Raw genomic sequence first — 25,485 nt, forward strand, 5'->3', positions numbered from 1 at the left:
TGATGCCGTTGACGTGGCTAAAGGCCCCGCTCCACCGGACCTACGCTCCGGTGATATTTGCTGCCTGGTTTGTTTGGTCTGGAAGGCCTCTATATTGAGACCAGGCGGGGGAAATGAGAGCCCAATAACCTCTTAAGAGTTCAGACTGGGAGAGGAATGGAATTCAACCTACACTGGAACGGACTGCAAATCTGTTACAATAGTTTCTGGAGTGGATTACAGTTACATAAAAGTATATCCTTTTTTTAAATGATTGTATATGAATTATCTTTCATATTTCTTCCCAAATCTACAATTGAACGAAAACATAATGAGTAACGTTGTTTTATGATGGTGTTCTTATGTCAAACACTGCAATAGTTTGAAACCAGTCTTTAATTTACTGCCCTGTAAAGTCAGCTTTAGGCCTACTATGCATACAAACAGTACAGTATGACTTCTCTCCTCCTGTAGCACGCTCCACCACACAATAGTGTACATTTAACTCTGAAAGTGTAAAATGTACACTATTTACGGTCAACTTATGAGTCCTGCTGTAGTTAAAATAACACTTGAAAGTGTTAAAGATTTAACTATGTTGCAGTGCTCTCCATTTAACTCTTAAAGCGTTCAAAGGAACTCAATTGTGGTGTTCGCATAGCTCTACTGTAGGATAAAACACCTACAGTGGTAAACATAACACTTGCTTTAGTGTTCATCTTGAACAAATATAAATTAAACAAGGTTTTCATCACAATTGATGATTATTGCTTTGAAGTGAACAAATTGGAAGGACACATTTTACGTTGATGAGCTGATTGCTGATGAGCTTGTCCTGGGGCTGGCTGCTGACGGGCTGGTCCTGGGGCTGGTTGAGAGTCAATCTCATCCTATTCTTCCAACTCACTGTCAGACTCCGAATTGACCGATACATGATCCTCATATTCAGAAAATTTTTAATCTTCCAAAGTGGAAGACGGTCCTTCCAGACTAGCTTCTCTCTCTGCAAGAAAAATGTGAAGGCCTTCTGAACAGAGATGATTTTTGCCATACTGATTGATTGTGGTAAGGAGCCACACATGCAAAGCTGTGGTAGAGTGTAGGAAAACACCATTTTTTTTACAACGTATAGAAATAATGTATAGAAATTATGTATTGTAATCGCATCGTGCAGGTTACCGCAAAACATTGTGTACTTTCACACATTACAAAAGGTAAAGAGTTCAAGAAAAGCAGGAGCCAGGCAGACAGGCAGGGAGACAGACAGGTTATTGGTGCTATGTTGAAACAGCAGGCCCAGGGAGGAGGAAGACAGAGTGAAGGCACACAGCACATTTTTTTGTTTAATTTTTACTTGTTTTCACCTACACACACACTTTTTTTGCACTATTGGTTAGTGCCTCTAAGTAAGCATTTCACTGTAAGGTCTACCTACACCTGTTGTATTTGGCGCACGTGACAAATAAACTTTGATTTGATTTGATTTTCCACACTTTTATTACCCTCGAACACCACATATGTAATATAAATGTGAAGGGGGGTGCACAGTGTTATTCATTGTACCATTTTTCTCTTAGTAAACATTTGAAAATGGGTCCCACAGACCCGAACGCCACACAAGGGCCAAGGATGGATTGAAATGTACAGAATGGTTACCTAGCGGAAAATGGGGGAGGGTCATGCTGTTTCAATTCCAATCAAGGGGAGGATTTAGTTCTTTTAATATAGTCCAGGGGAGGGTCCTGCAATTTGTAATTGAGGGAATTTCAATATTTCTCAGTGTTTTGGAATTAGTTGCTTATTAGGTTACATATCAATGTGTGCCTGATGCAGACCCTTATTACTGATTCTCCACTGGGTATCTGGTGCGATCTCACGTGCATATGATCCATAGCCTATAGGCTACGACGTGCATTAGCGGTGAAGCATGCAGGCTAGCATATAACCTACGTTCGGTTCAGTTTGAGAAGGAGAGCGCTAAGGTGAGGAGGACCGGAGGTCAACTTTGATAGCTTGCTACTACTACAAGTTACTATGAGTTATTGACCTCACGATAAGCAAGATTCAAGTAACTTACATTGTGGTGCTGAAACCTGAAGCAGCAAACCTGCGCCGCAGTCAATCGGAAATGGACAGCTCATGGTGCTGAACGTAGGTAAATTCGAGTAGGCATAATTCATATTAACCGTCTTCATTTTAATTATACTTCACAAACAACAAAATGGCTTTGTGTTGGAGCCTATTTCTTCCTTTTTAAGAAATAAGATTAGAGTTGGCTGCTATATTCCTAGATTTCTTTTCGCTCGATTCCTCCATGCACCATGCACTCTTTAGATAACAGCGCTTGACTGACACGGATGTAGGCTAAATTAGAACCAAGACTCGAATTGAGGGGGTATGAGATTGTGTGATTTTTTTGTTTGTTGCAAAAAGCACAGGACTTCCCGTTGTTAGTTTAAGATTTTGAACAAAATAAAACAGATGATGTAAAGTGATTATATAAAGTCGTCTATAATAGCGCTTTGGCCCGCGATGCTTTTATGCCAGAAACAATACCTGGGAAAGACGTGACTCCGATGCAATGTGGGCATATCATTGTTTACTTTCTTTGACATTCAGAGGCTGAGCTACAACCTTACTATAGCCGAGGATCAATAAAATAGACCTTGCTTGGGAAGTATTCTAATTCTGTCACTTTCAATGGATTACGCTATTCACTTTCTGTACCATAGAAGATGTTTAAACCCATACAGCATTTAGGGAAACACTTGTGACCTTCTCTGGGTTAAGCCAGCAGTTAAAACTTCAATATTTCTGCCTTGGTAGGCCTACTCTGTCTGGGGTGGAAAGGTACTGCAGGCCTAACTTTTGAAAGTACCATGCTCAGTTTCTTAATGATGTCTTCATTGCGAACAAGACACACTGAGTTGGCGTTGGAGAAATACAGTATGATAAGAGGAACACATAGGCCTATCTCTATGTCCATTCTTAGCCTGTAATTTGGGTGGTTTATTAAAATGCCATTTTTTTCCCCTCTGACCTGGAAATACGATGATAGATTAGTGCAATGATTTTACTATCAAGGAGATCTTTCCACGCCTACTCTTGTCCACTGTGGTCTGCCCTGTGCACTATCAAAAATCCTGCGTTGCCATGTCATGCTTACAGAATGAAGAACCGTTTTTAAAACTGCATATCTAAGGCCCCTGTCCAAGAAGTGAGGGTAAATGGTAGACGTGTTCGTTGCTACATACCTTGTTTTAATTATTATTTTGGGTGTAGGGGAGGGTCACTTGTTTTTCTTGTTTTTTTTAAAAGCGTTGCTGAAGGGAGGGGCCAACCATTTTAATTTCAGAGGTCCAATTTTCTCCATGTAACCCTTACTATAAATAAAGTTCACTCCCTAAGCAAATTGGTAGTGATGTGTAGAGTTGTAGTGACATGTTTTTGGAATTATGGTGAATGCTAGAAAGTTTTATGTAATTGGTGTTACCGCCTTGAAAATCTCTCATTAAAAAAAGATTAAAAGACCTTGAGTATTCCATCCAGTGGCAAACTTTTAACGGGGGAAGGGCTTGATTGAAAATAAAACTATTAGCTAATCGCACCCTTTTAGTATGTCAACAATTTTGGGGATTCCGTTGACAATTTGGTATGTCCAAATTGGTGTGTCAATCTAAATGAAGGTAAATAACATTGTGATCAAAATGGTTAATCATATCACTTATGTAAACTATTCTTAATGACCTTACATTTTAGTATCTGTGACCTCCATTTTAAAGAGTCGATTGAGGCACACGTGCGCAGGGGCGCCACCAGGGATTTTGGGCCCCACCACCACAGGCCACACCGCCACACCAACCCTGCACAATTGCTGTGACCACACACCTCATAAAGCACAATAGACCCATTCAAAGCAGTGGTGTTAGGAAACTCCTGGTTAACAGGCCACATCAGCCCTACAAGTCACATTGTTATTTATTGTTTTGTTTCACCTTTATTGAACCAGGTAGTGTAGTTGAGAACAGGTTCTCCTTTACAACTGTGACCTGGCCAAGATAAAGCAAAGCAGTGCGACGCATACAACCACACAGAGTTACACGTGGAATAAACAAGCGTACAGTCAATAACACAATAGAAAAAAAAGAAAGTCTACAAACGGTGTGTGCAAATGGCATGAGGAGGTAAGGCGATACATAGGCCATAGTAGCGAAGTAATTACAGTTTAACACTGGAGTGATAAATAGCAGATGATGATGTGCAAGTAGAAATACAGGTATGCAAAAGAGCAGAAAAGTAAATAAAAAACAATATGGGGATGAGGTAGGTAGATTGGGTGGGCTATTTACAGAAGGGCTATGCACAGCTGCAGCGATCTGATAGCTGCTCAGACAGCCAATGTTTAAAGTTAGTGAGGGAAATATAAGTCTCCAGCTTCAGCAAAAAAAAAAGTTCAATTCGTTCCAGTCATTAGCAGCAGAGAACTGTAAGGAAAGGCGGCCAAAGGAGGTGTTGGCTTTGGGGATGACCAGTGAGATATACCTGCTGGAGCGCGTGCTACAGGTGGGTGTTATTGTGACCAGTGAGCTGAGATAAGGCGGAGCTTTACCTAGCATAGACTTATAGACGACCTGGAGCAAGTGGGTCTGGCGACGAACATGTAGCGAGGGCCAGTCGACTGGAGCATACAGGTCGCAGTGGTGGGTGGTATATAAGGGGCTTTGGTGACAAAACGGATGGCACTGTGATAGACTGCATCCAGTTTGCTGAGGAGAGTATTGGAAGCTATTTTGTAAATAACATCGCCAAAGTCAAAGATCGGTAGGATAGTCAGTTTTACAAGGGTATGTTTGGCGGCGTGAGTGAAGGAGGCTTTGTTGCGGAATAGAAGGCCGATTCTAGATTTAATTTTGGATTGGAGATGTTTAATATGAGTCTGGAAGGAGAGCTTACAGTCTAGCCAGACACCTAGGTATTTGTAGTTGGCTTACAAAGGGATGTGTAATGCCTATTGGAATCCAGCCTGAGTTAAGATATCCAACAGTTGGAATTTTTATTCACCCTCAATTTGCTTTTAGAATTACTGTCAGGGTTAGGAAACTTGTTTTAAAAATAACACTACCTAAACCATTTCAACCGGAACAACCATTTTAGTAATGGGTGCAATACATCTACCTATCTGATTGGATTATAGAAAAATGTGTGTTATGTATCTTTGTGTCACATACCATTAATCAATCAATCAATCAATGTATATGCAAAAACACAGATATTAAAAACAATTCAAAATATATTTTTTAACCTGCAGCAGAGCATGCTGTGAAATATGATAATGATGGGCTGGTATTGATGGGACTCTTTTACTCTCCACAGTGTAGAATAATAACTCTGGTTTATTAACACCAACACTGGGGGTTCCTTTACACCACATAGTGTTAATATCACTCTTACAGAGTGAATCAACCCTAGAAATGTTACACAGAAAATTCAACACAGGACCATGTGTTGTGCAGGAACCCCTTGCTCGGGGTATTGTCAGGTCAGAGAATGTAACACAGCAGCATTGTGCTAATGATTCCCATGGCATGGTAACAACTTGGCTATTTAAAGCAATAGAGTCCTGTCCTCTGATTAGAAGGACAACACTTCCCAGTAGGAGCCATTAGGAACGGACAGCCAGGACATCTTTGTTCCTCCTGGCCAGGGAGTTGGAGGGGGTGGCCTCTCTGGGATGTGAAATCGGGGCCAAATGGAGCCCGTGGAGGGACAGGTGAATGCTATTTCTCATCCTCTTAAATGCATGAGACAGCTAGTCAGAGTCTGATTTATGATGCTAGCTCTCTGTGGGAGGGTCAGGGTTGAGTGCACCACATCCACAATTATCCCACATGCTTGAATTGGTTTATATAACTCAGTCATGGTGGAAAGAGCAGCAGAATGCTTCCTGAGCTTCACCTGCCCTCTCACATCAAGGAATGGTAGGGCAGGAGACGATGAACTAGAAATATGAGTGGTAACAGGTACTGTTTAATATAAAGGTTGTCTTGCAATGGGAAACAGGGTAACAATTGTTGGGGTATAGATAGTGAAGAGCACAAAAAGTCTTAAGAGTGATTTGTGAGAGAATATAAAAAACAGATTCACCTTCATTTTGACTTCAGGAGTTTAAAACAGTACAAACAGTAAGTCTGCATGCCTTTGCGGGCCAGCAAGGTAGGCATCTATGTGCGTTACCGGCCCATCTAGTTCACATGCTTTGGAGCTCTTGGTCAGACACATGAAATATAGAGCAGGGCTGAAGCTTGGATGAAAGTCCCAACAAGCCAAGTAATTTCCTCCACCTACTACCCCTCTACCTTCCGCCCTACTGCACCAAGCTACCTGTGGAGGGATCTTGGAGGATTTGGACCCTGCTTAGGGACCCAGAGACACGCCAGCATGTTGACAGACTTGTGAAGCTGCTGCCTGCGTCTTCCATAGCGTGCGTGGACAACAGTGGATGCATCACCTGGGCTCGGCTGTTTCCTGGGGATAAATACACCTTTCCCCCATTCATGGAGGAGACTCTCTCCATGCAGACACACTGTTGGATTTTGGTTGTGGCATTTTTGTGCTGTTTTGTTGAACTTTGGCACCTTTCAACACCCCTCATTATCACATCTATGCACATATATCCTAGAATTATTTTAATTTAGAGTAATATATTATATGCCATTTAGCAGATGCTTTTGTCCAAAGCGACTTACAGTCATGCGTGCATATGTAACCGGTGTGAAATGGCTAGCTGGTTAGCATTGTGCTCTAGTAGCGTTTCAATCAGTGATGTCACTCACTCTGAGACCTTCAAGTAGTTCCTTTGTGGAGCAATATGTAACGATTCTTCATGGGTGACTGTTGTCAATGTGTTCAGAGGGTTCCTGGTTTGAGCCCAGGTTGGGGCAAGGAGAGGCATGGAAGCGACACATTTACACATACATTTTTATGTATGTGTAGTCCCAGGAATCAAACCCACTATCCTGGTGTTGCAATGCTCTACCAACATGCATGGCAAGGTTATAGATGCTTTGTGAAGCCTCAATTTAATATGATTTATAAAGCCTTTATTAAGCTATGTCACCCTTTCTAGAGCACAGGTTTATGTCATATTTTACATAGTGGGTTATGTCACACAGTTATGCCACATTTATGAACACTTTATAAAGCATGACATACGGTTATAGATGATTTGTGACACATTTATGTAGTGCCTATGAAGGCTTTATGAAGGTTTTATGAAGCCTTAATAAACTGCACTTCATTTCAAGCAGTACCCAATAGGTCTATGAATTTGCTCTCATTACTGGCTTATTTAGGGATAGTGTAGAGCAGCAGCTGTATCCCTGAAGTGACCTTCAACCTCTCTGCTCCTCAATACTTATTCCACTGGATCAAAGCTTCAGCTAGGGTAGGATACATGATAGTGGCAACAAATGGAGTTGGGTTGGATAATAATGGGAGGACACAGTATTTCTCCAGTTCAAACAAGTTGTGCAACATACTTTACTCATGTGGCCATCTATTGCTTCTATGTAAATAATTAAGCAAAGTAATAATTGCTCAATGAGTCTGTGAACATGGTTGTGGGCACTTTTTTTGTTGAAGAACATGCCCCCCAAAAACACACACACACACACACACACACACATAGTTGAAGTCGGAAGTTTACATACACTCAGGTTGGAGTCATTAAAACTTGTTTTTCAACCACTCCATAAATTTCTTGTTAACAAACTATAGTTTTGGCAAGTCGGTTAGGACATCTACATTGCGCACGACACAAGTAATACTTCAAAAATTGTTTACAGACATTCACTGTATCACAATTCCAGTGGGTCAGAAGTTTACATACACTAAATTGACTGTGCCTTTAAACAGCTTGGAAAATTCCAGAAAATTATGTAATGGCTTTAGAAGCTTCTGATAGGCTAATTGACATAATTTGAGTCAATTGGAGGCGTACCTGTGGATGTATTTCAAGGCCTACCTTCAAACTCAGTGCCTCTTTGCTTGACATCATGGGAAAATAAAAGAAAATCAGTAGACCTCCACAAGTCTGGTTCATCCTTGGGAGCATTTTCCAAACGCCTGAAGGTACCACGTTCATCTGTACAAACAATAGTACGCAAGTATAAACACCATGGGCCACGCAGCCATCATACCACTCCGGAAGGAGACGCGTTCTGTCTCCTAGAGATGAACGTACTTTGATGCGAAAAGTGTAAATCAATCCCAGAACAACAGCAAAGGACCTTGTGAAGATGCTGGAGGAAACAGGTAAAATTGTATCTATATGCACAGTAAAACGAGTCCTATATCGACAACGTGAAAGGCCGCTCAGCAAGGAATCAAATGTATTTATATAGCCCTTCTTACATCAGCTCATATCTCAAAGTGCTGTACAGAAACCCAGCCTAAAACCCCAAACAGCAAGCAACGCAGGTGTAGAAGCAGGGTGGCTAGGAAAACCTCCCTAGAAAGGCCAGAACCTAGGAAGAAACCTAGAGAGGAACCATGCTATGAGGGGTGGCCAGTCCTCTTCTGACTGTGCCGGGTGGAGATTATAACAGAACATGGCTATGGTCTTCAGTAAAGACTTAAAGGTTGAGTCCGAGTCTGCATCTCTCACATGGGTAGGCAGACCATTTCATAAAAATTTAGCTCTATAGGAGAAAGCCCTCCAGCTGATTGCTTAGAAATTCTAGGGGCAATTAGGAGGCCTGAGTCTTGTGACCGTAGCATACGTGTAGGTATGTATGGCAGGACCCAATCAGAGAGATAGGTAGGAGCAAGCCCATGTAATGATTTGTAGGTTAGCAGTAAAACCTTGAAATCATATATTGCCTTAACAGGAAGCAAGTGTAGGGAGACTAGCACTGGAGTAATATGATCACATTTTTTGGTTCTAGTCAGGATTCTAGCAGTCGTATTTAGCACCAACTGAAGTTTATTTAGTGCTTTATCCGGGTAGCCAGAAAGTAGAGCATTGCAGTAGTCTAACCTAGAAGTAACAAAAGCATGAATACATTTTTCTGCATCATTTTTGGACAGAAAGTTTCTGATTTTTGCAATGTTACGTAGATGGAAAAAAGCTTCCTTGAAACAGTCTTGATATGTTCATCAAAATAGTGATCTGGGTCCAGAGTAACGTTGAGGTCCTTCACAGTTTTATTTGAGACGACTGTACAACCATTAAGATTAATTGTCAGATTCAACAGAAGGTCTCTTTGTTTCCAATGCTTCAAAACCTTCATAAAAAAGCCAGACTACGGTTTGCAACCGCACATGGGGATGATGATTGTACTTTTTTGAGAAATGTCCTCTGGTCTGATGAAATGAAAATAGAACTGTTTGGCCATAATGACCATCGTTATGTTTGCAGGAAAAAGGGGGATGCTTGCAAGCCGAAGAACAACATCCCAACTGTGAAGCACGGGGGTGGCAGCAACATGTTGTGGGGGTGCTTTGCTGCAGGAGGGACTGGTGCACTTTACAAAATATATGGCATCATGAGAAAGGAAAATTGAGTGGATATATTGAAGCAACATCTCAAGACATCAGTCATGAAGTTAAAGCTTGGTTGCAAATGGGTCCATCTGGGTGCATGGGCGGATCTTGGTTTGGCGGATGCCAGGAGAACGCTACCTGCCCCAATGCTTAGTGCCAACTGTAAAGTTTGGTGCAGGAGGAATAATGGTCTGGGGCTGTTTTTCATGGTTTGGGCTCTGCCCTTTAGTTCCAGTGAAGGGAAATCAAAACGCTACAGCATAAAATTACATTCTAGATGATTCTGTGTTTCCAACTTTGTGGCAACAGTTTTGATAAGGCCCTTTCCTGGTCAGCATGGCATTGCCCCTGTGCACAAAGTTAGGTCCAGAAATGGTGCAGAAGAACTTGACTGGACTTCTCAGAGCCCTGACCTCAATCCCATCGAACACCTTTTGAGATGAATTGGAACGCTGACTGCGAGCCAGGCCTAATCGCCCAACATCAGTACTCGACCTCACTAATGCTGTTGTGGCTGAATGGGAGCCTGCAGCAATGTTCCAACATCTAGTGGAAAGCCTTCCCAGGAGAGTGGAGGCTGTTATAGCAGCAAAGGGGGGACCAACCTCACATTAATGCCCATAATTTTGGAATGCGATGTTTGACGAGCAGGTGTCCACAAACTTTTGGTCATGTAGTGTATATGAGTTCCTGCTGGAACACATTTTACAATTTGTATATTGAGAGTGTTTGCCACAATAACAAAACTGAATGTGATTTGGCAACTCTAATGCATTTTAGTGGTTTTCAGTAAGATTAAATCCAGGACTGTGGACTTTCTGATTCCCTGTAAAGCTTATTTAGAAAATAAACAACACATTTCTTCTAACAGTTAATTTGTGTGAAATGTAGTGTTTTTTTCTTGTCTTCACTCATTCCATTTTGCTGCAGGGCTTTCTGTCTTCTTGTTTTGTTTCTACTGCTAACAGAGAGTGCACAGTCCCCCAGTCCATGGGGTGAGCTAAGCCCTCAGCCCTCCCTCAGAGCTGGCAGCGTTTGTTGGCCAGCTCACATCGTGGTTGTTGAGACAGCAGGGTGATAGACGGCCGATTAGGCAAGAAGAATCTTTCTCTTGACAGGGGTGGTAGTAAATAACAACACATACAGCCAGCCCTCTTTGATGTGTGGACCATGCCACGTTAAAGACCGGTTTTGTAACGGATGTCATCTGGAGATAGAGAGGAGGACCAAAGTGCAGCGTGGTAAGTGTTCATGTCTTTTTTTAATAAACAAACTGAACACTGGAACAAAACAATAAACGATGTGAACAAAACGAAAGAGTACCGTGTGGCCCAAACACTCACACGGAAACAAACACCCACGAAACACATTTGGAAAAAAGGCAACCTAAGTATGATTCTCAATCAGAGACAACTAACGACACCTGCCTCTGATTGAGAACCATACTAGGCCGAACACAGAAACCAAACATAGAAAAACAAACATAGACTGCCCACCCCAACTCACGCCCTGACCGTATAAACAAAGACAAAACAAAGGAACTAAGGTCAGAACGTGACAGTACCCCCCCCCCCACCCCCCCCCCAAAGGTGCAAAACCCAAACCTATAGGGGAGGGTCTGGGTGGGCGCCTGTCCGCGGTGGCGGCTATGGCTACGCCGACCTCCGACTGGGGACCCTAGCCATGGGTCCCGTATGGACGGGAGATTCCGGCAGCGCCGGACAGGCGGGAGTCTCCGGCAGCGCCGGAGTGAAGGGCGATTCTGGCATCGCCGGCGTGACAGGCAGCTCTGGCAACTCCTGGCTGATTGACGGCTCAGGACAGACTGGCGGCTCTGGCAGCTCAGGACAGACTGGCGGCTCTGGCAGCTCAGGAAAGACTGGTGGCTCTGGCAGCTCAGGACAGACTGGCGGCTCTGGCAGCTCAGGACAAACGGGAGACTCTGGCAGCTCAGGACAGATGGGAGACTCTGGCAGCGCTAGAGAGGAGGAAGGCTCTGACAGACCTGGACAGGCGGGAGCACCTGTAGGGAGAAGACGGAGAGACAGCCTGGTGCGGGGGGCTGCCACCGGAGGGCTGGTATGTGGAGGTGGCACCGGACAGAACGGATCGTGAAGGTGCACTGGAGCTCTTGAGCACCGAGCCTGCCCAGCCTTACCTGGTTGAATGCTCCCCGTAGCCAGGCCAGTGCGGCGAGGTGGAATAGCCCGCACTGGGCTGTGCTGACGAACCTGGGGACACCATGCGTAAGGCTGGTGCCATGTACACCGGCCCGAGGAGACGCACTGGAGACCAGATGCGTAGTGCCGGCTTCATGGCACCTGTCTCGATGCCCACTCTAGCCCGGCCGATACGAGGAGCTGGAATGTACCGCACCGGGCTATGCATACGCCCCGGAGACACCGTGCGATCCACAGCATAACACGGTGCCTGCCCGGTCCCTCTCTCTCTCCGGTAAGCACGGGAAGTTGGCGCAGGTCTCCTACCTGACTTCGCCACACTCCCCGTGTGCCCCCCCCAATAAATTCCTTCCGCGCCGCTGTGCTAACTCCAATCGCTGGTATCCCTCCTCACACTGCTCAAGAGAATCCCAGGCGGGCTCCGGCACTCTCCCTGGGTCGACCGCCCACCTGTCTATCTCCTCCCAAGTAGTGACATAGTCCAGATCTCGCTCCCATGTCCAGGAGTCCTGCGATCGCTGCTGCTGCCCGTTACCACGCTGCTTGGTCCTTTTTTGGTGGGTGTTTCTGTAACGGATGTCGTCTGGAGATAGAGAGGAGGACCAAGGTGCAGCGTGGTAAGTATTCATGTCTTTTTTTAATAAACAAACTGAACACTGGAACAAAACAATAAACAATGTGAACAAAACGAAACAGTACCGTGTGGCCCAAACACTCACACGGAAATAAACACCCACAAACCAAAAGTGAAACCCAGGCAACCTAAGTATGATTCTCAATCAGATACAACTAACGACACCTGCCTCTGATTGAGAACCATACTAGGCCGAACACAGAAAACCAACATAGACTGCCCCCCCAACTCACGCCCTGACCATATAAACAAAGACAAAACAAAGGAACTAAGGTCAGAACGTGACAGGTGTTGCATACTTTTCTGATGCTGAAGCCATATACTGTAAGCAGATCAAGAGCATAGGTTAATTTAGATCATTTTGATGAGAGGTTGTTGGGGGGGGGGGGGGGGGGCTGTGTTGCGAATTGTAACCCCAGGAAACGTTGCAGCTGCACCCTGGACGTAGCTAGGGAGTCCCCAATGTAGGTCTCCATTGCCTTGGTCTCCGGTCCCGACAGACCGGTGGCGTGGTGCTAGGGAGAAGGTCAATCCCACTGTCATAGGGTCGGTGCGGTGGAAGCGAAGTGGCCCGGGCCTTGCTGAACACCTCCCAAAGGTCCTGGTACTCTCTAGGGATGTCGGAGAGGTCCGGGTCACCTTCTAAGCCTCCAGGAAGGCGTACCATGGCAGGTTGCGCTGACTTCAGACAATGGGCGTGGCAGAATGGACTCCAGCCCATGATGGCACCCATAGACCAGTTGATGAGGGGATTGTGTCTTTAGAGCCAGGAGAATCCCAAAACCACGGGAATCTCAGGAGACTTGATGAGCAGAAATGTAATAGTCTCGCTGTGATTCCCTGACACCTGTAGGTTGAGGGGAGTGGTATTATGAGTGTCCCGGCCTATAGAGCGCCCGTCCAGCGCTCTATCATCCTGGGAATGGAGAAGGGCTGAGTGGGGATGTTCAGCTTGGAAGCCAGGGTAGCATCCAAAAAGCTCTCATTTGCCCTAGAGTCAATGAGGACCGGGAGTGATTTTGACTGGTTTCCATACAGCATAATGGCTTGAAAAGGGCTGTGAGTAAAGGAAGCAGAAAAGTTCTCCAGATGGACCACCAGAGTACTCGCTCTTACCGGTGAGCCTGGTCTTTTTAAATGACAAGAGGACACAAAATGACCAAAAGTGCCGTAATACAGACAACTCTTCGTGTTGATCTTATATTGCCGTTCCGCTGGCAACAGCCCAGCTCTGCCTAGTTGCATAGGCTCGGGAAGCAGTGACTCGACCGTCTTTGGTGACTCTCTGGGAGGTCAGGAAGCCTCGGGTTCTCTCGGTAACAGGACCGTCGGGGACTTCCGGGATGACTAGGAGGAAAGGTGGAATCTCTGGATGTGCGAAATCGAATCCCTCGAATTCCTCTCCCTCGTTGTTCCCATAATCGCCCATCGATACAGATGGTCAACGCGATGAGGGAATCGAGATCCGTAAGTCAGTACCAAGCAACAAGCTCGTGCTTGGCCTCCTTTGAGACGCCGTGCAGGAATATATCAAACAGCGGTTCCTGGTGCCAAGCACTCTCCGCTGCCAACGTACAGAAATCCACCTCATTGTCTGCCACACTGCTGGAGTCCTGCTGAAGCTGGATTAGCTTCCAGGCAGCTTCTGTCCCGGAGAATGGGGCATCGAAAACCTTTTTCACCACTTCAACTAACCCCTCCAGACTAACGTATATAGCCGGCTGTTGTTCCCATACAGCAGTAGCCCACGTGAGAGCCCTCCCGGACATCAGCGTAAAGAGGTAGGCTATCTTGGAGCGACCCGAGGGGAAGGAGGAGGGCTGAAGCTCAAGTTGAGGGCACACTGAGCTAGAAATACCCGACAGGTGCTTGGCTCTCCATTGAAGCATTCCGGGGGAGCTAAGCGGGGCTCCAGATAAGGTGGAGTGACCGATGAGACTGCGCTGCTCACAGCTGAGTTACTGAGGGGCTGTGGGGTGCCCACCATGGTAGGCTGCCTACCAGACAACCCATGGAATTGCTCGAGCAAAATGTCCAACGCTTGGTCATGTCGTTCAACCAATGTTTGGACCCCTCCATAAGGCCACGAAGCAATTCCTCATGCCCAACGATGGTGGCTCCTTGGGAGGAGATGGCATTGCGCAGCTGGCCCGGGTCTGCTGGGTCAGTCATGGCCAGTTTGTACTATCATGTTTCAGGTAAAAACCAAATGCAGACTGTGTCAAAGTAACAATGTTTATTACAGCAACAGGGACAGGCAAACAACAGTTCAAGGCAGGCAGGAGTTGATAATCGAGAGTAGTGGGGTAAAGGTACAGGACGGCAGGCAGTCTCAGGGTCAGGGCAGGCAGAAAGGTCAAAACCGGGGAAATATATGCCAATTAGGTGTGCTGTTATCCATAAGGACAGGGTTATGACTCATTTGTGGCCTAAAAACAGGGCTTTTTCCGGTTGAAGAGAGCGGATTGGAGTAATGGACCTGCAGGCACGTCTACTGCATGTAGTCCTCATTTAACCCCAGAGGATTTCGATGGCTATAACCAGTGGAAGGCAGGATTCAGAATGAGACTGAAACCAGGTACTGTGCCAAGCATGAATGTAAGCCTGCAGCCTCTGTTTCCTACCACCCTATCGGTAACGATACATTGCAAGTGTCGGTAATGATGGAGATAAAACAAGTAAGTCCAATTTGGTAAACATCTATTACAGCTAGCTACACTTTATGCCGAACTGAACTAGCTATGTATTTTGTGTAAATTATATCTATCCATCAACGTGTGACTGTGTTCCAAAAACACGTTTGACACATTGGGATTCGAGACATGGGAGCCAGCGATCCACCTCTTGAACTTGCCTAGCTAGCTAATGTCACGTAAAGTTATTTTTGCCAATGATGCTGTTATTCAATGTCATTACATTGCATATCAAACGTTGTCTGCCAAAAGTTGAGCACAAAAAAATGCTCTGCCAAATTTGTTCAAAATCATTGCATTGGATACCAAAAAATGTCAGACAAAAGTTGAGCACATAACATTGTCCACCAAATTACTCCATATTACTGATTTTACATTTTTAGATAATTCATAAACTTGAGAAGATTACATTTTTGTGAACATACTGAAATATGTCTAGGATGTCAAACAATCAAGACTATGGCACAAGTCCCAAGTTCATTGTGTTCCAGTCCAACTGATTAAGCTTTTCCAAGTCTGTGTTGAGATTCCTGGGACTACGTCAACAGCCAGGGAACAGCTCTCAACAGCTCTGTTCCAAAAAAGCCAGTGGGAAAGAAGACCCAAACAGGCCTGTGCCGGTTCGTATCCGAGAGGCCCGTTCAGATCCGAGAGTAGAAAGAGAGCGAGAAAGAAACCTCCGAACGGGTGCTGCCAGTGCCATCAATAAACAAGCGATATTGATCCAGTGTCCTTTAAAAACTGCCTATAGCAAATTACCAAAACGTATTTGTTGTGTTTCGATATGTAGCGTTTTTAAAACTTTATAGCCTATTGTTTTATTGGTTTTTACTTTCTTAAAACAATAATTGTCCAACTCATGGTTCAGCTGTCAGAGATTTTACCGTTAAATGTATCAGGGCAATATTTAATCAGAATATGTTTTTTGTATCAAGATAAGCATTGTTAGATTGTTAGATATACCTCTGGTAGGCCTAAAACATTCTTCAACTGTCAGAGTCAGTTGGAATTCTGGTGTGCACTGCCTTTATAGGCCTGCATAGCTAAGCCTTATAATAGCCATACCATACCAAACCTTCACAAAAGTTTTTTTAACTTTATTAGGGTAATATCAAAAGTAGGCCTAAGTCAAGTCATTGTTTATAGGGAAAATACGAACAGGTTATTATATTGTGGAATTATTGCGGCTGTACCACCCCAGATAGCCACAATTACACCCGATTAACTGAACTGCCTGTGGGCAATGTTTCTGAACTTTCTAGGGGGAGTGGTAACATTATTTGATTTCATTATTGCATTTGATTAGTGAGGATCTATATACAGATTAACTTGTGTTTGAGTATGGACTCTGTCTGCATCATAGGCATAGTCCTGCCGGTAGGTATTGTGTGCCATGCGCAGCACATTAACATCTAGGCAGACCGTGGGGAAATCAGAATGTTGAGTTATACAACCCCCTCCTTCCCCTGCCATCGTGGACGTTGTCTGCCGGTATTCCTGACAGCGCACAGTCTCCATGGCTGTCGGCATGGGAATACACCTGCTGCACGAGCACCGACAACAAGCTATTTTTACGCGGTTCAGCCATAGTTAACGAAGGATGTGACATTATAGGGGTTATTCTCAGTAGCAAACTAGCTATCCCTATCACCAATCAACATTCCCCACACGTGGAGCCGTGTCCTGCACTACCGGCTCGCTCTCGGTGCCTTGCTTCGGGATCAAATCAAAACTGGAAAGTGATCCCTGCCTCAGCTACCTGCTCTGCCACCACCTCATCTTCATCAGATTCTCCAAAAAGGTCCAGGGGAAACAGTTTGCTGCTTTTGTTGGATATTTTTACATTTCATATCTGGCGGGAGTTTCCTCTGCAGTGATACGCCAGCTGACAAGGCTAATTAGCTGGCTAAAATAACTAGCTAGGCTTCTCATATGGAATTGCCTCTCTCCCTGGCTCTTTTTGTTTGGTAGCTAACTCAGCCTACAGTCCTTACTATAATGGGCCCCAGCCTGCAAATGTTTTTTCCGGCATCACTTCTGCATTTTTTGGAATCCCGATCAGTTTTATTTAGTAACTCAAAAAATAGATAAGTGAGGTGTAACTTTGCATTGGGACTTTTGATGCGTATACTAATCCAAATTCACATGTTACATGTGATGATATTTATGATACCTACCTTTTACGAGTCATTAGAACAAGAAAATAATGTATATTACCAATTGAATGTCAAAAATCATCATTAGAGTTTACATAGCTGGCCATAAATGGGTGTTGCATTTTAATTGATGGGTTGGTTATGTAGGCATCTTCTAACCCATTGCTTTCTACTACAGATAATAATACGATTAGGCTATATCTTTATGTTAAAAACCAAAGTCTTTCAGATTTCCAGTCATTCATCATTTAATACCCCTCGATCTTCAAGAATAGTACTTGGAAATATAGATTAGCCCAATTGTTTAACCTGAGGACTATATTAGTCTATTCTATTGTTTATGATTTTGTTGTCATGGACGAATGATTGGGCTCATTGCTTCGAGTTGAAAAATAAATGGAAGGGCATGCTTCGAGCAGTACTGACAAATGCTGTTTGCGTGTCCAAATAATAATACCATATGCTGCATTTGCCATCGGCCTGTTGTTTATGTTTTGTTGGTGATCATTTGCAGCTGTTTAAGTCTATCAAAAGTGTACGAGTGTCACGACTTCTGCCGAAGTTGCTCCCTCTCCTTGTTCGGGCGGCGTTCGGCGGTCAACGTCACTGACCTTCTAGCCATCGCCGATCCACTTTTCATCTTCCATTGGTTTTGTCTTGTCTTCCATCATATATTTAACCCTATTCTGTTCACGGTGGTTTGTGGTTATTAAACACAACCGTTGTAAATAGTGGGAGTGGTTCGGTCCGTACGCCTGACTTCTCTGCCACCAGTAGCATCGCATTACAACGAGTGTCTGTTAGGCCTATGGACATGTTTGTTTTATCAGCACTAATTAGATTGAGCAATAAAAGCCCCACTTGTGGTCTTCTTTAATTAAACTCAAACTGGGATCCGCACTATGAAGCTATGAAGCACATAGAAAGCATACATTTGTGAACAGCCATCCACAACAGCCACAAGGCACAAATAGCTAAATGAGAGCTATTCATTGACTACAGTTCAGCGTTCAACACCATAGTGCCCTCAAAACTCATCACTAAGCTAAGGACCCTGGGACTCAACGCCTCCCTCTGTAACTGGATCCTGGACTTCCTGACGGGCCACCCCAGGTGGTAAGGGTAGGTAACAACACATCCGCCACGCTGATCCTCAACACGGGGGCCCCTCAAGGGTGCGTGCTCAGTCCCCTCCTGTACTCCCTGTTCTCTCATGACTGCATGGCCAGGTGACTTCAATCATTAAGTTTGACGATGACACAACAGTGGTAGGCCTGATCACCGACATTGATGACACAGCCTATAGGGAGGAAGTCAGAGATCTGGCCCTGTGGTGCCAGGATAACATCCTCTCCCTCAACGTGATCAAGACAAAGGAGATGATTGTCATCTACAGGAAAAGGAGGACCGAGCACGCCCCCATTCTCATCGACGTAGCTGTAGTTGGGCAGGTTGAGAGCTTCAAGTTCCTTGGTGTCCACAACACCAACAAACTAACATGGTCCAAGCACACCAAGACAGTTGTAAAGAGGGCAAGACAAAGCCTATTCTTCCTCAGGAGACTGAAAAGATTTGGCATGGGTCCTCAGATCCTCAAAAAGTTCTACAGCTGCACCATCGAGAGCATCCTGACTGGTTGCATCACTGCCTGGTATGGCAATTGCTCAGCCTCCGACAGCAAGGCACTACAAATAGTAGTGCGTACGGCCCAGAACATCACTGGGGCCAAGCTTCCTGCCATCCAGGAACTCTATACCAGGCAGTGTCAGAGGAAGGCCCTAAAAATTGTCAAAGACTCCGGCCACCCTAGTCATAGACTGTTTTCTCTGCTACTGCACGGCAAGTGGTACCGGAATGCCAAGTCTAGGTCCAAAATGCTTCTTAAAATTAAAAGGATCTGCCCCTTTTTTTAAATTTTTGCCTGAAATGACATACTCAAATCTAACTGCCTGTAGCTCAGGCCCCGAAGCAAGGATATGCATATTCTTGGTACCATTTGAAAGGAAACACTCTGAAGATTGTGGAAATGTGAAAGTAATGTAGGAGAATATAACACAAAAGATCTAGTAAAAGATAATACAAAGAAAAAAACAACCGTTCTTTTGTATTTTTTTGTACCATCATCTTTGAAATGCAAGAGAAAGGCCATAATGTATTATTCCAGCCCCGGTGCACTAGACGACAGCAGTGTATGTGCAAGGTGTTAAACTGATCCAATGAACCATTGGATTTCTGTTCCAAATGTTGCATCAAGACTGCCCAAATATGCCTAATTTGTTTATTAATAACTTTTTATGTTTAAAATTGTGCACTCTCCTCAAGGAATAGCATGGTACTTTTTAACACATCTCATATGTATATACTGTACACTATACCATCTACTGCATCTTGCCATCTTTATGTAATACATGTATCACTACCCACTTTAAACAATGCCACTTTTATATGTTTACATACCCTACATTACTCATCGCATATGTATATACTGTACTCGATACCATCTACTGCATCTTGCCTATGCCGCTCTGTACCATCACTCATTCATATATCTTTATGTACATATTCTTCATCGCTTTACACTTGTGTGTATAAGGTAGTTGTTGTGAAATTGTTAGGTTAGATTACTCGTTGGTTATTACTTGTCAGAACTAGAAGCACAAGCATTTCACTACACTCGCATTAACATCTGCTAACCATGTGTATGTGACAAATACAATTTGATTTGATTTGATTTACCATGAAGGGCAAGCCACACTCGAAGTGTCTGCTGGACGCCCTCACAGCGAAGAGCTCCCTCTGGCCGACACCAGTAGCTGAGCTCTTGTTTGTTGCAATGCCGGAGAAGCCCCGTACAAACCCCCTGTAGTACAAAGCCAGGCCCTGGAAGCTCTACAGCTGCTGCTGGTCAGTGGGGTGGGCCAGTCTCAGACAGCCCACACTTTTTCCTCCTTGGTGCTGATGCCCTCTCCCCCTACTTGGTGCCATAATAAGGACACCTCTCTGGGGGAGGGGGCAGCTACGGTGGGCAGGTGACATAGGGGCTAGAGGAAAGTCAAACACTGATGTGGGAGGGGGGCAGTCATGGGTCTCTGCTGCTTTGACTGCCCATGCAAGGGGGCAGCTGGGCTGCGCGAATTCGACATTAAGAGGGGCCATGGTGACCGCAGGCCCTCCCTGGAAGCTCAGAGTGCCCCTGTCTAGGTCCAACCCCAGGATAAAGAGGTCCTTTTCAGCCGCGACCCACACAGGACAGTCCTGCCCCATACTGTCAGAGTCATTATCCCTTTCCCTTTCATGGGTTCCAGCTCACCTGTGACCGTGCGGAGCTGCACAGTTGTGGGCTTGAACTGTGTCCAACTTGGTCCGGCCTCACCAGGGTGACCGTTGACCCAATATCTACCAGAGCAGGGCACCTCCTCCACAGTGACAGGGACGTGACAAAAGTCCCCAACACAAGTCCAGCCCACCACTACAACAGGCTCCCAACAGGAGCCTTTCTCTGTGCCATTGGGCTCCTCCTTGTGATGTTGGGGGTTGGGAAAGAGAGCTATGGGTCCGCACTGCGGACTCCGAGCCAGTTCTCTGGGCCCTGGGGGACATGGGCCAATCCCTGCACAGATGGCCTGACTGGCCACACCCCCAGAAAACCATGGGGCCAGAGTGTGTGTTGTGTGCTGTCTGTGTGATGCATGCTTTCTGTATTGCTAGGGCACGAATGAGTTCAGTCATTTCAGCCACCCATGCAGGCTTTCCTGGCTCTGGGCTACTCTGCACCACAGCCCGCACAGTAGGTGTATCTCCACATGCCCCCACTAAAGCACAAGCTTTATATGCAAATTGAATACTGTTGTCTTTACTATAGTTAAAAAAGAGTAGTGTTTTTGCAGACTGTAGTGTTTTTGTGGGCATTACTGTAGTATTTAGTACTGTGTTTTTTTGCGGATAATACTGCAGTATTTGCTGTAGTATTCTATCACATTCTATAGTAAGTCCTACACATGGTTGAGGGATACTACAGTGTGTAGTTTAGTATTCTACAGTTTACTATATAATTCTATAGCAAGTACTGTAGTATTCTATAGCCAATAAAAAAACGTTTTTAATCTGGGTAGCTTGGACTGTAGCCTAAAAAAGCCTTTTCCTGCTCTTTTCCCGTGATCCATCAAACGCATTTCATGTGTCATCGTAGTGGTCTCTGACCTGTGGTCAGACTCGCTCAGACGGAACAAACTTAAACGTGTGCCTTTTCTGATGACAATATCATAGCTGGTAACTTAATGGATTACAGTTACAGTTTCTTTGTAATCTGTTACATGTATGTACTCCCCAACCCTTATCCTATTTTAGCACATCATTCAAGCCATCACCCCCATGATCATCTGGCTACAGCTCCACACAGAGTTTGTTTGCTGCCTTGTCTCTACCCTCTGGGTTAAAATGTGGTTTGGTGGTTTGGTGTTGGCATGATATGTAATTTAGCGATGTACGTTTTCTCTCAAGTTGTTGTGGTTTTGTTGCATTTCAACAGATTTTGTCAAATGTTTAAGGTTTAAGATGCATAATAGGCAACGATCAGTTGTTGCTGGTTTTAACAGGAGAGCTTCAGACTAGAAAGGGACTAAGCTGGGCAGTATTAATATGTGTGAGAAACGTCACTGGCCATGTGATGTGAATCAGTGTGAGGAGCCCAGGGGGTACCCTGGCGCCACAGCTGAGGCTAACACTAGCCAGGCCTCTCTCCTCTCTCCTGGCCAGGCCCAATTCAGCTGCACTGACCTGGAAGACTGAGAAAGACTGGCTACTTCCTAACACCTGGCCTCCCTGTCTGCCTCCTCACACCTGCCCCTCTGCACACGTACTCTTCCCTCAGTCTTCAAGGAAAAGGCCTCCTGCTGAGCCAGGTGACAGCACCATGGGGGAGGTAAGGTTTGGGGAGCTGTCAGACTATCGTCGTGTGTGTGTGTGTGAGTGGGGTTTGGTTTTAGTTTTACTATCCTTGTGGGGACTTACGGTGGGGACTTGTGGGGACTTTCCTTTGGCTTTAGGGTTACAATTTGGGTTAGGATTAGAATTATGGTTAGGGGTTCGGTTTAGGGTTAGGAGTTAAGGTTTTGCGGTTAGAGTTAGGTTGAAAGGTTAGGTTTAGGGGTTAAAGAAAATAGGATTTTGAATCAACTGTTTGGTCCCAAAAAGGATTGTAAAAAAGTGTGTGTGTGTGCGTGTGTGTGTGTGTGTGGCATGTGACAGGACGGAGAGAAGTACAGGTCAGACTGATGGAATGTGTCAGCTGTTCTTTCCCCGTGGCGAACCCAGAGCGTTCCTCCATACCTGGGCCCCAGCAGCCCGTCAGCCCAGACCAGCCAACTTTCACTGTCACACCAGCATCATATAAACCAACGCTCAGCTGATAAGTGGTTCAACACAGACATATAGGACATGGTCGCCTGTCCATTTTCTTATTTCTCCAACTCCCTTTGGTTCATTCGTCCCAAGAGACAGCAGAAAGTATATCATCATTTTGGATATGCCCTTACGGTGTCACGAACCGGAAGTTCGTAACAAAAGGGAGACAGCGTGGAGATAAAGAATAACAAAATATATTTATTAACTGAAGTAAATACAATTAACAATGGTGTGTGTAATCAGTAGTCAGTAGTGTAAGTGAATGGTTGCGTGTTTACATACGATAATCAAACGTGTTGAAAGGTGCCACCGCAAACAAACAAAACACCATTAAAATGCCAAAAATCTGTAAGTGTGTCTGCATGGAGAGAGTCTCCCAATGAATGGGGAAGAGGTGCATTTATCCTGGGACACACCCGAGCCCAGGTGTGTCCCATTTCTCTGACGGCCCTCCCGGCTCCACCCACCGACATCCTATTAAGGAAAACAAGAGCAAAGAGAAAGAATTCGACAGACAGAGTGGGAGGGTCGTCACAACGGAAACACTTCCCCAAGGCAGTTTTTAGCACGTTCTCTGAACGTTGTGTCATGGTCCCCAGGAGGTTTTTGTTTAGTTGCGGTGAAAATACTGTACATCTACAACAAGTTCTGTATTTTTACAGCTAAATTAAGGAGTCAATGTTAAAGGGCAGTTTGCTGCTGTATGCTGATTACAGATGTCGGATCTTAATTTGACCCCTTTCTTCGCAGGAGGATTTGAATATCTGAAGAAATATGCAGAATCGCCGTCAGGGGGCAGATGGAAGCGATGTTTGTATACAATGCAGTACCATACCTACATTGAACCTTTTGTACTTTATGTAGGCTACGTGGATTATAATAAAAGCATATATTTGTAGGGGGTAGATGTCTTTTTTGTTCTAGAAAATGCATTGTTTTCGATCAATTGTTTAATTATGTTGAAGACAAGTAATAGGCAGAATAAATGAATAGTTACCTCAGTACCGGTTAAAGCCACTTCTCCCGGGACACATATGCCAGAGTTGTCACAGGTTTGAATCGGGCCCACTGCCTTTTGAAGATTCAAATGGGGCGGCAGGGTAGCCTAGTGGTTAGAGCATTGGACTAGTAACCGAAAGGTTGCAAGTTCAAATCCCCGAGCTGACAAGGTACAAAATCTGTCGTTCTGCCCTTGAACAAGTTAACCCACTGTTCCTAGGCCGTCATTGAAAATAAGAATTTGTTCTTAACTGACTTGCCTAGTAAAATAAAGGTAAAAAAATAAATAAAAAAATTGATCATCTTGCCTGCTGAATTGCTAAAACATTCAGACCTTGTTCATAGGATGACATTTAGCCTAATTGGAAACATATGGAGCGGGGGGAAGTCAAAGGATTCTAGAAGTCGGGCTATGGTTTGTTCAATCCTGATAAAATATAGGCCTTTATGGGTATCAAATATGTATGTGATAGTGGGCTAAATCAAGTAGAAATATAACCTATATTTTCGGTTCCGATTAGGCTATAGGTAAATGCGTAAAAACACAACTGCACTGAAATTAATAGCCTGATTTGAATGTTATTCCCCCCTCCTGAAAATCAATCATGTGTATATCTGTTAACCCCTACGGTGGATGCCCATGTCCCGTGGAAATGTAATTAGCATTATAAAATAATCACCATGAATATCTTGCTCTTACGACCCCCACAGGCGTCTTGGGACTCGTCTGAAGTTGGTACAGCTGATCTGCCAACTTCTGTCTGTAGCATCCAAACTTTTTGGGCTACATAGTAACATGACCCCCTCTGTGGAAAGGTGAAACTCTCACGAACAAGTACATGTCAGTTTGCTCTAGGATGCCCACAGGCCTCACAAGACTCTCCGGTACCAGCTGAAAATATTAATGAAGATATACAGTGCATTCGGAAATTATTCAGACCCCTCGACTTTTTCCAAATGTTGTTTAAGTTACAGCCTTATTCTGAAATGGCAAGAATGATTATTTGTCCTCATCAATCTACACACAATACCCCATAATGGGCAAAGTGAAAACAGGTTACTTGCATAAGTATTCAGACCCTTTGCTATGAGACTGGAGCTTGAGAAATGAGCTCAGATGCATTCTGTTTCTACTACTTGATTGGAGTCCACCTGAGGTAAATTCTATTTTGGACATATTTGGAAAGGTACACACTAGAGGTCGACCGATTATGCTTTTTCAACGCCGATACCGATACCGATTATTGGAGGACCAAAAAAAAGCCGATACCGATTAATCGGCCAATTGTTTTAAATGTATTTATTTATTTGTAATAATGACAATTACAACAATACTGAATTAACACTTCTATTTTAACTTAATATAATACATCAATAAAATCCATTTAGCTTCAAATAAATAATGAAACATGTTCAATTTGGTTTAAATAATGCAAAAACTAAGTGTTGGAGAAGAAAGTAAAAGTGCAATATGTGCCATGTAAAAAAGCTAAAGTTTAAGTTCCTTGCTCAGAACATGAGAACATATGAAAGCTGGTGGTTCCTTTTAACATGAGTCTTCAATATTCCCAGGTAAGAAGGTTTAGGTTGTAGTTATTATAGGAATTATAGGACTATTTCTCTCTATACCATTTGCATTTCATATACCGTTGACTATTGGAAGTTCTTATAGGCACTTTAGTATTGCCAGTGTAACAGTATAGCTTCCGTCCCTCTCCTCGCCCCTACCTGGGCTCGAACCAGGAACACATCGACAACAGCCACCCTCAAAGCATCGTTACCCATCGCTCCACAAAAGCCGCGGCCCTTGCAGAGCAAGGGGAACAACTACTTCAAGGTCTCAGAGCGAGTGACGTCACCGATTGAAACGCTATTAGCGCACACCCCACTAACTAGCA

Source organism: Oncorhynchus mykiss, chromosome 7 (genome assembly GCF_057628025.1).
Source record: "Oncorhynchus mykiss isolate SJ-2025 chromosome 7, ASM5762802v1, whole genome shotgun sequence".
Taxonomy (NCBI): Eukaryota; Metazoa; Chordata; class Actinopteri; order Salmoniformes; family Salmonidae; genus Oncorhynchus; species Oncorhynchus mykiss.